At 38.1% G+C, this 14,978-nt stretch overlaps 1 pseudogene; it reads left to right on the top strand.

Annotated features, from left to right (window-relative positions):
• Positions 1 to 14,146: 14,146 nt before the first annotated feature.
• On the top strand, positions 14,147 to 14,626 carry LOC122088458 (annotated as a pseudogene).
• Positions 14,627 to 14,978: the final 352 nt, after the last annotated feature.

Below are 14,978 nucleotides of genomic sequence, written 5' to 3'. Positions count from 1 at the left end.
ATTTTCACTTCCTCGCCATCAATCCTCAATCGACTAAAGTTACACATCATATATTCCATCTTCTTTCTACTTATCTTAAGACCTTTTGATTCCAAAGTATATCTCCATAGTTTCAACTTATTGTTAATTTCTGCCATAGTTTTACTGACTAAAATAATATCATCTGTAAAAAGCATACACCACGGGATCTCTTCCTGAATATCCCTGGTTAAGTCATCCATGATAAGAGTAAATAGGTAGGGGCTCAATGCGGATCCTTGATGTAGTCCAATAGTAATTGGGAACTGAGTACCCTGGCCTCTCACTGATCTCACACTAGTCACCACATCACCATTCATGTCTTTAATTATATCCACATATTTACTTGACACTCCTTTCTTCTCTAAAACCTACCAGATTAAATCTTTGGGGACCTTGTCATAGGCCTTTTTAATGTCAACAAAGACTATATGAAGATCCCTCTTGTAGGTTCTGGATTTTTCCATAAGCCTTTTAAGGAGGTAAATTGCTTATGTAGTGGATCTCCCAGTTATGAAATCGAATTGGTTCCCAGAGATATTAGTTTCTCTTCTTATACGAACCTCAATTACCTTCTCCCAAAGTTTTAAGTTTTATGGCTCTATAGTTGTTGCAGCTCTCGATATCACATTTTTTTTGTAGATTGGAACGATAACACTTCTTCTCTACTCATCCGACATATTTTTCGTGTTCATGATCTTGTTAAACAACTTGGTTAACCAAACAATCCCACATAATCCCAAGCTCTTCCATACTTCAATTGGGACCTCATCCGGACCTGGAGTTCCCTACCTTCATCTTCTTTAGGGCTTCAATAACTATGGGCTCTTTTATCTTGCGTACATACCTATGATTCCTATTGTCAAGCAGAATACTCGAACCACTCCTATTAGGGTTGTCTCCATTAAGTAGGTTACAAAAATACTCATCTCATCTCTTCTTTATGTCATCATCATTCACAAGCACTCTACCCTCCTCATTCTTAATACATCGAACATGGTCAAGATCCCTGCTCTTGCTTTCGCAAAATTTACCTACCCTATAAATAGCCTTTTCCCCTTCCTTGGTAATTAAATTGTTGTAAAAATCATCATATATTTCTCGCCCTTGCTTTCCCCACAATATTTCTAGCCTCGTTTCCTCTTTATCTTCAGCTTCCCCAATCCTTTGCCAAATCTTAAAATTATCTTTCTTAGTCTTGATGGCAACTTGAACCTCTACATCCCACCACCAAGTTTCCCTAGGGGCCAACTTAGTACCCCTAGACAGCCCTAGAACCTCCGTAGCAACTTTCTTAAGGTAATCCATCATTTCATTCCACATCGTGTTGGCATCCCCATCACACTTCCACTTCTCATGCTTCAACACATTATCTATAAAAGACTTCACTAACTCACCTTTCAATCTCCACCACCTAACTTTAGGGCAAACATGTTTCTTTGGTTTTTTCTTCGATAAATAGAAGCACAAGTCCAATATCAACAATCTATGTTGAGAGGTTGAACTCTCCCCAGGGATGACTTATAGTCCTTACACATCCATCTGTCAGACCTTCTAGTGAGGAAAAAGTCTATTTGACTGAAATGTTGTCCACTCTTGACTGAAACAGGGGTCAAGATCACGAACAATTCTCAACATAGTAAGAATAATGTAGACTTTTTATTTGATATAGTATTTGAGTAATGTTGTACATTAAATACTTAGTTATGCATATGGTGTAGGATATATTGGGGAATATTCATACTTAAACATCTAATAAGAAGGTCGGTTCAACAAGGTGAAGTGGGTGCCTAACATCTTCCCAACTTTATAATCTGACGCTTGCCCTAACCATTGGATGAGACCAAGTTTATATCAGGCCCATTCCTATAGATTGGGCCCACACCCCAGGTCCTAAGCCCTAATCCTAGGTGGCGACTCTAATTTCATAATTTTCATCTCCGAATTTGCCACTATATATTAAACCAATATTGAAATAAACATAAACCAACCATTACCCCTCAAAAAGGGTGTAATAAAGGGTCCATTACCCTCACAGTGGTGACTCCACTAGGGACTTGTCAAAATTTCAATATTAGATGCTACCATTAAATGCAATAATATTCCCCTTTATTTATTTTTATTTTTTTAAGACATGTTTAGCTAACCCATGTTTGCAATTGTATGTATTAACCACATCATGTATTGTGCTCGAAGTGAAATCATGTGACGAGGATACTCCCTATGGTGCCAGCACCCTCAGGGAGGTCTATGCACGAGATACTAAGAATTTTGAAATCAGATGATAGCTACTTCCTATACAAGAATGCTTAAGGCACGATCATACAACGAGGATGCCCATTATTGTGTCAGCCCCTTAGGGAGGTTCGCACACTTTATGGCATTTTGAATCGGATGATGGTACTCTTTGGCATTACAGTTTTTACACCCACTCACGGCACGATTCCATCCACCCCCATGGCTAGTTATCTAACCTCATATGTAGTCATGAGTAATAGTCAATGATGCCACAACCTTGACACTATATCCTTCTTTCTCTCTTTGCTTGGTTACTGGTTATTATTTTTCTGATATTGTCACATTATCAATTCCTTAATCTCTTATGTAAAAGTTACGAAAACTCCATTTTGGTTACTTTTTCTATTTTTTTGATTTTTGATATCAAAATTACCGGTTTGTGCCAAATGTTCCTTTCAAAGTATCAAGGATTCTAACAAGCTTTCTTTGCTTCTCCCCATGGTTTCACAAGATCATAGTTGCACTCATACGCAAACCAATTTCACACACTAAAGATTGATTTCTCAGTCAGTTTACAAGGTGTGGCAGTCAGATGGTAAATTTGATAATGACTTTCAACAAACATGGCAGGACAGGGCAACTACTGATAGATGATATATTATTGATTTTGATATTTAGAACTATGGCCAAATGAAGTACAGAATAAAACAGACATAATTGACTCAGCATAAAAATTGAGATTGAAACCAAGAAAAGCCAATAGGTATAGAGAACAAGTTAAAAATGTCCCAACATACATTCAGCGTCAGAAATCACTCAAAAACTAAAGCATCCACCACTGGTAACCAACCATCTTACCATAATGAATCTAAACAAAGAAAAAGTGAATAAGGGAAAATACAATTAGAACCCATGCATGCATGCATGCATGCATACATGTCCCCTGGTCATCGCTGTCGTGAACGAATCAAAATAAACTCTAATTAAACTATGAGATAGTGGTAAAAAAGGGGTCGAACCCATAGAGAACTAGAAGGCTAAATCTACTAAGATTGAGGTGAATGTTGTTTTGAAAATTAAATTTGTAAAATCTAGAATTAAAATTAAGTAAACCAATTAACAATAACAAGAATTAATGAGAAGAAGCTATCCTTAGGTCTCAAATCCGTTTTGGTATTATTACCAATTTCTGGTTCATACTTCGGTTCATTGAAACTACAAGTTCCAATGCAACCACAAAAATATAATCTCTAGATACCCTAAGCATAACCTATCCTGTCAAGCACTATCATCTATTGCTTTCGCTTAGCACGCTTAGTTTGATTGGTTAAAAGGTATCGTTAGTGCATGCCACAGTTCAACATAAAATATCATTGTTTGAATAGAATAGTTGAATCAAAGAGACAAACATTTTAAACTAATTTAACTATTAAAATCATCCACAATGGGAATGGGTCTTTAACATCAAACAATCAAGTATGACTTTCAACTAGAAATTAAATAACAATAACTCAAAACTTCATCTAAACCTAAAGATAGAAAGGGGACTTAGCCGCTCATGATACTAATGAATGAAGGGCAACAATGATGATGGTGGTAATGAACCTTGATGCAATGGTGGTGATGGAACCTCGATGCAATGGTGGTGATGAACCTCGATGCAATGGTAGTGTCCTCTGTGCAATGCTGTTTAGGAAAATCCGTCCACAAGAAGGTACAATCCAAGAAGAAAGGAAAACTATGATAACCAACAAGGGATGATGTATGTGAGGGGTGTGGTATGGCAGCCTAAGTCCTAAAGAATGAGTGTAAAAAGTGTGTCTAAAGAGAAGGACTGAGAGGGATATATGGGGGAGAGAGAGGTGCATGAGATAATAGAGGTGGAGTTTGATTAGGAGAGAAGAAGGAGAGAACATGTGCGGGTGATGGAGGGAACTATGGGTGGAAAGGGGAATTAGGGGGGAGAGAGAGAGAGAGAGAGAGAGAGCTAGCTTAGGACAAAGGGGAGAAAGAGGGAAATGTGGGAGGTATTGTAGGGGAGAGGGATTTGGTGAGAGATGGACTGTGGAGAGAGAAATCGTGGGTAGGGGAGAGAGTCGGTGGGAGATAGAGAAAGAATAGGAACCGTGGGAGTAAGGAGAAGAAATAGGGAAAAGAGAGAGGGGGAGTGCGTGGGTGAGAAATATTGTGTTAAATTTGGACTAGAAAATACTCCTAAACTAATTTGGACAAGTAAAGAGAAGATGATGAGCAAAAGTAGGAGAAGGGAGAGGAGGATGAGAGAAAGTAGGAGAGGGAGAAGAGAATGTGTGAAATACGGAGAGAGGTAGAGCCATGGGGTTTTCTCTCTCCCTAAAATTTTCCTTTTTTTAATTTTTTTTAAAATTTTTTATATTCTCTTCTCTTAGAAATTCCAACTACCCTTGATCCTTTGCCCTTGCTTCTAGACTGAACCATCTTCGTCCATTTAGCATCAAACCTGTGCACATCTCTTGAAGACCCTAAAATCAAAGATCATCCAAATATGTGGTCAAATTAATCATGAAAATCTAACTAAAATTAACAATTGAACATTAATTTCATTAATAATTGTGACCCGATCACACTCCCCAACTTGCACTTTTACTCATCCTAGAGTGAAAGACAATAAAAAATTTCTCTGGTTATCGTGCCATTAGCTTAATGTAACCACTCATAATCTAGTAAGAGCATCATCGATGAATCAACAATAAGAATTCTAAGTATGCCAATAATTCAACACAAAGTTAAACAAAGAACAACATCCTCATCCACTCTAGCCAACTTCTACTCTTACATTCAAAATCAACCATCGTAGCTAAGTCATGAAGTCCAAGTGCTATACAAGCCATCACTTTTGTTATGTAACTTGGGTCATGCTCTTTTTTTTCCTTTTTCTTTTTTCACAATTACTCTGATCCGTGCAATTTCCTAAGCTATTAAGCTTTCTAAATGGATTATGTAGTGAGCTTTAGGTCAATTGTTCTCAAGCCAGATGACTTTAAGGAACTAAGTGTAGAACACCCCTCGGTCTTACTTACTCAATCCATAAAGGCTACAAGGCAAGATTAGATCAAAGTTTTCAAATTTTTCTCAAACTATCCAACTTTTTTACGTAAAACTTCATGTTTGTAATACAGAGGCACGGTTATTAAGAAGGAAATATTTTTTTTTCTTTTTAAATATAGACATTCCACCTATTTGACGCAAATTTCAATGTTTGTGGAAAAGTAGCCCGTTTACTAGAGAGGAAGTCGTAATGCATGATTTAAACATTTTCAACACATAAGGCTTGCATAGTTACACAAGGATCATCATAAACATTCACTAAAATGGAAATTTCAGATTCAAAGTGAAAAAGTTAACCAACATGGAAGAGTAATAATGTTCTAAGTTTAACTAACTGTTAAATACATCAACACAATTAAAAATCACATGCCATAACTCTTGACAAAGACTTTAAATGTCACACCCTGCCTCAAATTTGGCGAAGGTATGTGGAATTGGATACCTGCATCCAGTCAGCCAAACCCTCTAGGATCACAGATGCAGTACCTTAATTTCACAAATGCCATCAAGATCACAACTAAGATCAGAGTACGCTAATAAAATCATATAAATAACATTGGTGATGTACTAAAATGATAAATTACAAATATACCAAATTCATTTGTTAACATCCCACAGGTGTAATATTTACAATCTTAAATATACCTTCAATATATACATGAATAGAAATAATTAAATAATAGCAGTGAAATCCATTAGCAACCCGATGTCTCGTAGACACAAGCCTCACGACCACCATCGAAGTCCAATCCTGTCTCAGCACCGGTTCTACCATCTAAAAGAGTAATCAACGAGGGGTGAGCTTCACAAGGCCAGTGAGGGGCGAGTATACAAGCACACACAACATCATGACACCAATACGCTCACAATAATATCCATAGATGCACAGCCACATGATCCATTTTAATTATAAATATCAATTCTAGTTACTAAGTCTCAATATGTATAGGTATAAGTACTATAAACAACGTAGGTGGTATCCCCTTCCCAGTACGTCAAGCCTCAGAGATGCAAGCTAGCTGCAAGTAGGAGTTAACAAGTCCCAGAAAGAACCCCGGTCCCCCAGCCAACCCCTAAATAGTAATCCCTGACACCCATAGTCCTAGAATCCCACACCATCATCAGTCTACCATGCTGTCCAACAATCATGCGTATAGTACGTCATACCATGTTGTGCCCTATCAAGATACAACACGTCGTATCTGGGCATAGTAGTCTTCCGTGACCTACTACCGAGTGGGATTAGTCAATACCTTACCCCTTGGCAAGGGATTATAGCATTGGGGGTGTCATTATAACCATATGCATCTGCATGCATCCATGGCAACCATAGCATCAATACACACATCTGTGGCTATAGCTGTAAAACTGACCTCTAAGACCACGATATCGAAAAAAACCTCAGTCACACCGTGCCTTAGTCCGTCAATATTGCATACATCACCACACAACTAACATATTATCTATACACAAAACCTCTAACACATCCAAGTCGGTAAAATCATGCAATATGTGAAATAAATAATTTTATATAAAATAAATGCATAACATGGTATTCATCACCTTTCACATGGCACACCTAACTGAAGATATCAAAATACTCCGTAAAATAAATCAAACACCCACTCACCTCAAAACCCGAATATGATGTCCTTTCTCTAGATTCCTAAATTAACTTTACGCTGTCACCGGTAGCTTTGGTCCCTAATTATATAGTGGATTCAATTATTTATGAAAAATAGTTCTACTGTTTGTATTGGTTTATTTTATGTAAACCCTTCTGCCTGGGTTCTGACGAGATTTCTTGTATTATAAAATCCCCTATCCCTAACCTTCCCTTAGTAAGCCCATTATTAGGGAATTATTGTAGTGGGTCCACACTGGGTCAGGTGTCCTCTGGTTATATTATCTGTCACTTTAGGTACAGAAATCCCCAAACACAATTCCTTCTCATCACAGGGTGTTAATTCTTGTTAAAATAATAATTTAACAGACTAATATATATATGTAGAGCCCATTGTCCTATGAAAATGGCCAATTCGGCATTTTGGAACCCCAACCGACAGGTTGGTGGGGCATAAACCGACTGGCCGATCGAACCTGCTGGTTCCCCATTTCTATAGAATGTAGTTCTGCCAATGACCCTATTGTGTACTATAATGTCTGAATTGAGTTTAATTCCATTTCTGTGGTTCCAATTGGACATATAGTGTTTGAGTGTATGACTTAGGCCTTCCATTGACCCATATTTCTGGGTTCAATTATGGTGTCTGGGATTAATGCCTCTAATTCTGCAGAAATTCCAACCTTTAGGTAGGGATTGGTACAATTTTGCAGAATTGGGTCATTTCCCTCATCTAATCCCTTAATTTAGGTTAGGGATAGATGTGTATAGACATAAAATCGGTATTCCAACCCTAACTGAACTCATAACAACATTCCAGGAAGAAAAATAATTAAATTATCATGGAAATAAAACCTAAAATGAATTCCTATTCTAGGGCTTTGGTAAAATTTCACCTAATTAGCCCTATTTCAGTTCAATTTCATAAGTCCTTAATGGGAAAATGAAAATCCTAAGCGTTATGGTCATTATTTAGTCCCGAAAACCACTAATTACAAAATTCATACTTCTAATACAGCTACTACCCAATTCCCTAACAAAAATTGAGAATTGGTCATGAATTGGGTAAATTGGGTAGCTGAATCCATTTCCCCCAAAATCAGTCCCTGAATTAGGGTCGAATTGTTAGGTATACAACAACAGTACTTGAATTCCAACCCCAATCAAGCATAGCAATAGGGTTTTAGGGAAGAATTCTAACTAATACTTCCCAATTTCTAAAATATGAAATTTATAAAATCCGTAAAACAAATCAAACACCACTCACCTTGATACCCGAATGTGATGCCTTTTTGTTGAGTTCCCGTCCATCCATATCTTTACCGAGTATCTTAGGTGCCTAATTAAAAATTAATATTTTAGGTTCTTGTTAGTATTCACCGTCCAAGGACAACACAGCTTCCTAAACTCCTATTGAACTCCCTTACCGAAATCCAAACCAATAGTCAGACAGAGGCACTGATTCTTGACCAGCATTTCTCCTAATAACTTACCTACTTAACCAACTTGGCTCCCTAACCCCTATGTAGGTCACTAACCTGATCCGTACAATCTCGAATTTCCTATTTGTCTAAACAGACTAAGCCACATAGTACAGAGGTCATCAGACACCCACCGAAGGCAACCTGTGGGTTATCATAGACCTCAACTGACTGGGCTGATTCCCAATGCAGTCTTCTTCCTCATTGGACTATTTCTATAAAGGGGTATGGTCTTACACTCCCTATATACATTCCCTGACTATGGCAGAGTCCTCTCAGCCAATTTAGTGATAGGTTTAGGCTCTAGAATCCGTACCACAATCATCTTTACAGGGCTAAGTTTCACTAAGTACGTATCTGTCGACCCCACCCTTATACAGGGTGCACTCAAACCCAAGCATTAGCCATATAGGGCTCTAAAACTCCAATCGATAGGTATGGCCTTACCTAACAAGTTGACCGATCAAGCCTACCGGAGCCCATTTTCTGTAGAATCCAATTCTGCCACTACTACTGTTGTACACTGTAAGCCCAGGAATTGATTCCCTTTCTAGCCTAACTGGTCTGCCCTTGCATGGAGTCTTATATGCTTATGCAGGTAGCATACTGACCCACCTCTGAGAGTATATTAGCTAAGCTGGGTATCTACACATTCCAATTTCAGAAATTCCAGGATTTAGATGGGAATTTAGGTGTTTCAGCACAATTGAATCAATTCTCCTTCTTAAACACCAAATTAGAACTGTAATGATCAAGTTACAGCCACCAAAGTCCCATGTTATCTCCAATTGAGCTCCATACTTGATTTTTTTTTTAAAAGAATTTCTAATCAACACCTTTAAAAATCCAATTTTAATCTAATTTTGTTCTACTTCTGAATTTAAGCTATAATCAGCCTAATTCCCTAATTAATTTGCAGGAATTCACCCCGATTGTTGAAAAACCTCTGTTCTAGGGTTTACAGAGATGGTTTCAAGTCAATTGGGTCTCAGAACCTCATTAAATTTTGGGGATTCTTCTGCTAGGAAGCTGATTAGAGCACAGGAATCTGATTACAGTCCTTATTGGACTGAAATCCCTAATCCTAATTATGAATTCAGATGAACGAGTTTAAATTCTGTAATTGTATGGCAGAATTTCATACCTGTTGGCTGAACTATTCAATAGCCAGCCCTGGATGCAGAAACTGTTCAATAGCAGCCCTAGGTGTAGAAGCCCCCTTCCTTTCTTTCTTCTTCCCTTCTCTCCTTCTCCTTCTCCTTTCTCCTTCTTCTCATTTCCTTCTTCTTTTCTTTGCTGCTAATAGTAACCATATGGCACAAATGAGGCATTAGGGCTGATAGAAAATATTTATAGGATAGCCCAATTGAGACCTTAGGGGTGTTTGGTTGGACCCTATAACTTGAATTAAATTAATCTAAAATTTTAACATCTCATAACCCTATGTAGGCCTCACTACCCACTAAGGTAAATGGTGGGTTAAAATCCTTAAATAGACCCCTACACATGGTAGGAGTGCAAGGAGCAATGCTATAGAGAAGTGGGCCCCACAAAGAAAACCTAATTTTTCAGTATTCTGCTAGCCAAACTGGCTGGCTGGTTGCCTTATTTTTTACCTCCAGTAGACTAATCCTCTGTCTTACATTACCTGACATGTGTGGGGTCATTCCCATAAATTTTAACTATTTTATCCCTCCTACTTGACTATTAAATCTGCCAATTTCTCCCTTCTACTGTTGTACATGTGTGATCCATAAGATAACAACCTATTTCCCATATGCCAGTTAGGTCCTGACACTAGGGAACAACTGCTTCAAAATTTAAGGTGTTACAAGGACAACACTCACCTGCTCAGTAAGATGGACAATTTTTGGAATGTGGATCTTCAGCTTACATTTTTGAGTTTTCAAGAACTTAGTATAAGCTGGAACTTGCTTTATGGCATCTAAAAGAAGGTTGATATCGACTTGTTTAAACAATTCCATCATCTCTTCCATTATTGAGCCCTTCTTGTCAAATGCAGAAAAATAAGTTGATTCTAAACAAGAAGTGAAAGGGGTTTTAGATATATAAACATTAGGTTTACTACCTCCCCCGACTTGTTTAATCTCATCATCCTTGGAAGCTTGTGAAGCTTCAGGACTGGGGTCTGGACTCATCTCTTTTTCAAAATCCTCTGTAGGGGAATTCTGTTCAGGTGTTCCTGATACTCGGCCATTCCTTAGGGTCATGACTACCTGGGATTGTTCATGAAAAACTCGATTACTTTACTGACTCTTAGGATTTTCTACCACTTGACTTGCTAATTAATCTTCCTCTCTCCTACTAATGGCATTAGCTAAGTGACCCAACTAAGTTTCTAACTTAATGAGGGATTGAGTATGAAAGCGTAAGAGCTATGTATTCTCGTCCAACCCATTCAAGGCACACAACACCTTTTCCTCTGAGCCCACTATACGGTGGATTTTGGAAACTATTGGGTTGCTTCCATCCAAAATTGGGATGATTCCTCCAACCAGGGTTATAGGTCTGGGAATATGGGTCATTGCCTAGTTTAGAGAAACTCTGGGTAGCCTATGCATGTTCTTGAACATATTCAAGGAATTGCACAACTTGAGGGCAATCACCCACATAATGTGCAGGACTGACACAAGGAGCGCACACATCTTGATAAGTGGGAGTTTGGGTGGATTACCCAAAATTCTGCACCATGGACAATAAGCGGTCAAGCTTTTTAGAAAGCATGTCCACTCTGGTGTTTATGGCCACAAATTGTCTTACCTCATAGAGGCCACCTCTCTTTTGGGATCCAATGGCGCAGGTTTCAGTCCTAGTGGCTGACACATGATGTAGGGAGTTTTCACTGAGAGTTTCAAATAGTTTCCATGCCTCATCCTCACTTTTATGCATAAAAGTACCTCCACAGGAAGCATCAACCATCTGTCTATATCTATATGTCAGTCCATTATAGAAACATTGGACCCACTGCCACTTAGGTATAGCATGATGGGGACACTTTCTAATTAGATCTTTAAGTCTCTCCCAGGTCTCATGGAATTGTTCACCATCAACTTGTGAAACCTACTGATGGCTCGCCTGATTTGGTTAGTCCTACTTATGGGAAAGTACTTCTTAGGGAACTCCTGTTGTATTTGGGCCCAGGTTTCAATCACTATAGAATCCAAAGAATTAAGCCATTGCTTGGCTTTATCCTTAAGGGAAAATGGGAACAAGGTCAACCTAAGGGAAGCTTCAGAAAAATTCTGGATTTTGACAATGGATCATATCTCCAAAAATTCACCCAGGTGCTTGTAGGGTTCCTCATTATTAAGTCCATAGAAAGATGAGAGCATCTGAATGATACTGGACTTGATCTTATAGTGGGTGGCCTGAACAGCAAGAACCCTAATACATGAAGTAGACATATAAGTCGATGGGGTAAAATGTTCACTCAATGGGAGTCTTACAGGTCCATTCTCCTTTGCCATTTTATTTTTTTGAATTAAACGCAAAGTTCTCTCAATTTCAGGGTCCAAATTGGTCAAGTTGGGATGACAAGAACGACGTCCATGCATCAACTACCATCAACCATGAATATAAAATAAAATAAAAAGAAAGAGGAGCTAATACCCAGGCTGTGAAAAAGGGCTGATTGCGAATTCAACGAGTTGGATTGAAGATGGTGCACTCTTCTTTGCTCTACAAACTGAGCTATCTGCAAAACAAAATAAAACAACTTAGGCTAATCTAAATTTAAACTAAATAAAAAAATTTTAAAAAATTCTGAAATTAAAACTAAAACAAAATAAAACAAAACAATTAAATCAATCTTAGCAAATCGTGCTTCGGTTCCCAGGAAACAGCGTCAAAATTTGATTGTTGTCTTGAACGAATAAAAATAGACACTAACTAAGCTATGAGATAGTGGTAAGAAAGGGGTCGAACCCACAGAGAACTAGAAGGCTAAATCTACTAAGATTGGGGTGAATGTTGTTTAGAAAATCAAATTTGTAAAATCTAGAATTAAAATTAAAACTAAGTAAACCAATTAACAAGAACAAGAATTAATGAGAAGAAGCTATCCTTAGGTCTCGAATCAGTTTTGATATTATTACCAATTTCTTGTTCATACTTCGATTCATTGAAACTACAAATTCCAATGCAATCATAAAAATATAATCTCTGGATACCCTAAGCATAACCTATCATGTCAAGCACTATCATCCATCGCTTTCGCTTGGCATGCTTGGTTTAATTGGTTAAAGGGTATCGTCAGTGCATGCCACAGATCAACATAAAATACCATTGTTTGAATAGAATAATTGAATCAAAGAGACAAATATTCTAAACTAATTTAACTATTAAAATCATCCACAATGGGAAGGGGTCTTTAACATCAAACAATCAAGTATGACTTTCAACCAAAAATTAAATAACAATAACTCAAAACTTCATCTAAACCTAAAGATAGAAATGAGACCTAGCCACTCACGGTACTAATGAATTAAGGGCAGCAATGATGATGGTGGTGATGAACCTTGATGCAATGATGGTGTCCTATGTGCAATGTTGTCCAAGAAAATCCATCCACAAGAAGGCGCAATCCAAGAAGAAAGAAGAATTATGAGAACAAAAAAAGAAAAACCAACAAAGGGTGATGTATGTGAGGGGTGTGATATGGCAGCCTAAGTCCTAAAAAATGAGTGTAAAAAGTGTGACTAATGAGAAGGACTGAGAGGGATATATGGGGGAGAGAGAGGTGCGTGTGATAATAGAGGTGGAGTTTGATTGGGAGAGAAGACGGAGAGAATGTGTGTGGGTGATGGAGGGAACCGTGGGTAGATAGGGGAATTAGGGGAGAGAGAGAGAGAGCTAGATTAGGACAAAGGGGAGAAAGAGGGAAATGTGGGAGGTATTGTAAGGGAGAGGGATTTGGTGAGAGATGGACTCTGGAGAGAAATCGTGGGTAGGGGAGAGAATCGGTGGGAGATAGAGAAAGAATAGGAACCATGGGGGAAAGGAGAAGAAATAGGGAAAAAAGAAGGGGGGAATGCATGGGTGAGAGAGATTGTGTTAAATTAGGACAAAAAACACTTTTAAACTAATTTGGACAAGGAAAGAGAAGAAGATGAGAGAAAGTAGGAGAAGGGAGAGGAGGATGAGAGAAAGTAGGAGAGGGAGAAAAGAACGTGTGAAATAGGGAGAGAGGGAGAACCGTGGGGTTTTCTCTCTACTTAAATTTTCCCTTTTTTATTTATTTTTTATTTTTATATTCTCTTCTTCTCTTAGAAATTCCAACTTTGCCCTTGATCCTTTGCCCTTGCTTCTAAACTGAACCATCTTCGTCCATTTAGCATCAAACCTGTGCACATCTCTTGAAAACCTTAAAATCAAACATCATCCAAATATGTGGTCAAATTAATCATGAAAACCTAACTAAAATTAACAATTGAACATTAATTTCATGAATAATTATGACCCGATCACCTGGGGCTTTGGGGGTTTGTTTTGCATCTCTACGACTCTGCCAGTCTACCCCACAAAAACATCATTTTAACGGTAAGATAAGGGATTAGTGGAGATAACCATTTAAATTAGTGTTAGATTGAGGAAGAGGGCATTTGCATAACCAACGCACTTGTGTTGCTAAAATTCGAAAGCAAAGACTTATATCATATTATTGTTGTTGTCAATAACAATGGAGAACAAAGCAAGTGTGATGTCCAGTCTTCTTGTGAAATAGAAGTCTGGTGAGACTTATAGTGAGATTGTGGAAACAGGACTCACCAATGTGTATGTAGGTCATTTATTGGGAGGCAAGCCCATCTCAAGCCTTTTACTACCCCTAAACTTAGGGCTTCACTTCCGGACCTCATTGGCGACCTCATCAAGGAGATGATGACTCCTCCAATGAGGTCGTACGACCCTTCCATTGTCAACACACCTGCTATTTATAGATTTAAATGAAGCAGTTATGCATTTTGGTGAGAGCATTAAGGAGATCATCAGTGAGGAGTTTGGTGATGGCATTACGTCAGCTATAGACTTCTACTACTTCATGGACAAAATTAAAAGTGTTGATGGGAAGGATCGTGTTGTTGTGACATTTGATGGGAAGTATTTGCCACATTCCGAGATGTGGACCGAGGATATGGTGCCAAGGATAAGGTTGCAATAAAACTAATGGAACCCCCTCTTTTTGCCACCTACTAAAGCCATGCACTTCTTTGTTGTAGCTGCACTTGTTTGTTTGACCTCGGTCTTTTGATGAATGCAGCTCATTAGGAGGGAACTACTACCTTTACATTGTAATTACATGTTTGGTTTTGGCTTTTGTTCAATAAAAGACCATTTAAAAAAAAAAATTTCAAAACCCATGCATCAACATTGCAGCTCAAAAATGACAGCAAAAGTTAAAAATGGATGAGGGGAAGTGATAGAAAAACGACATCACAAGACACTTGAGGTCCCGAATAATCATGAACAGAGACACAAAACAATAAAGCTTCAAGACTTCAACATATCGCTAG

Source organism: Macadamia integrifolia, chromosome 9, assembly GCF_013358625.1.
Source record: "Macadamia integrifolia cultivar HAES 741 chromosome 9, SCU_Mint_v3, whole genome shotgun sequence".
Classification (NCBI taxonomy): domain Eukaryota; kingdom Viridiplantae; phylum Streptophyta; class Magnoliopsida; order Proteales; family Proteaceae; genus Macadamia; species Macadamia integrifolia.
Note: the sequence above shows the minus strand (reverse complement) of the source record. Positions and strands in the feature narration are given on the sequence as shown.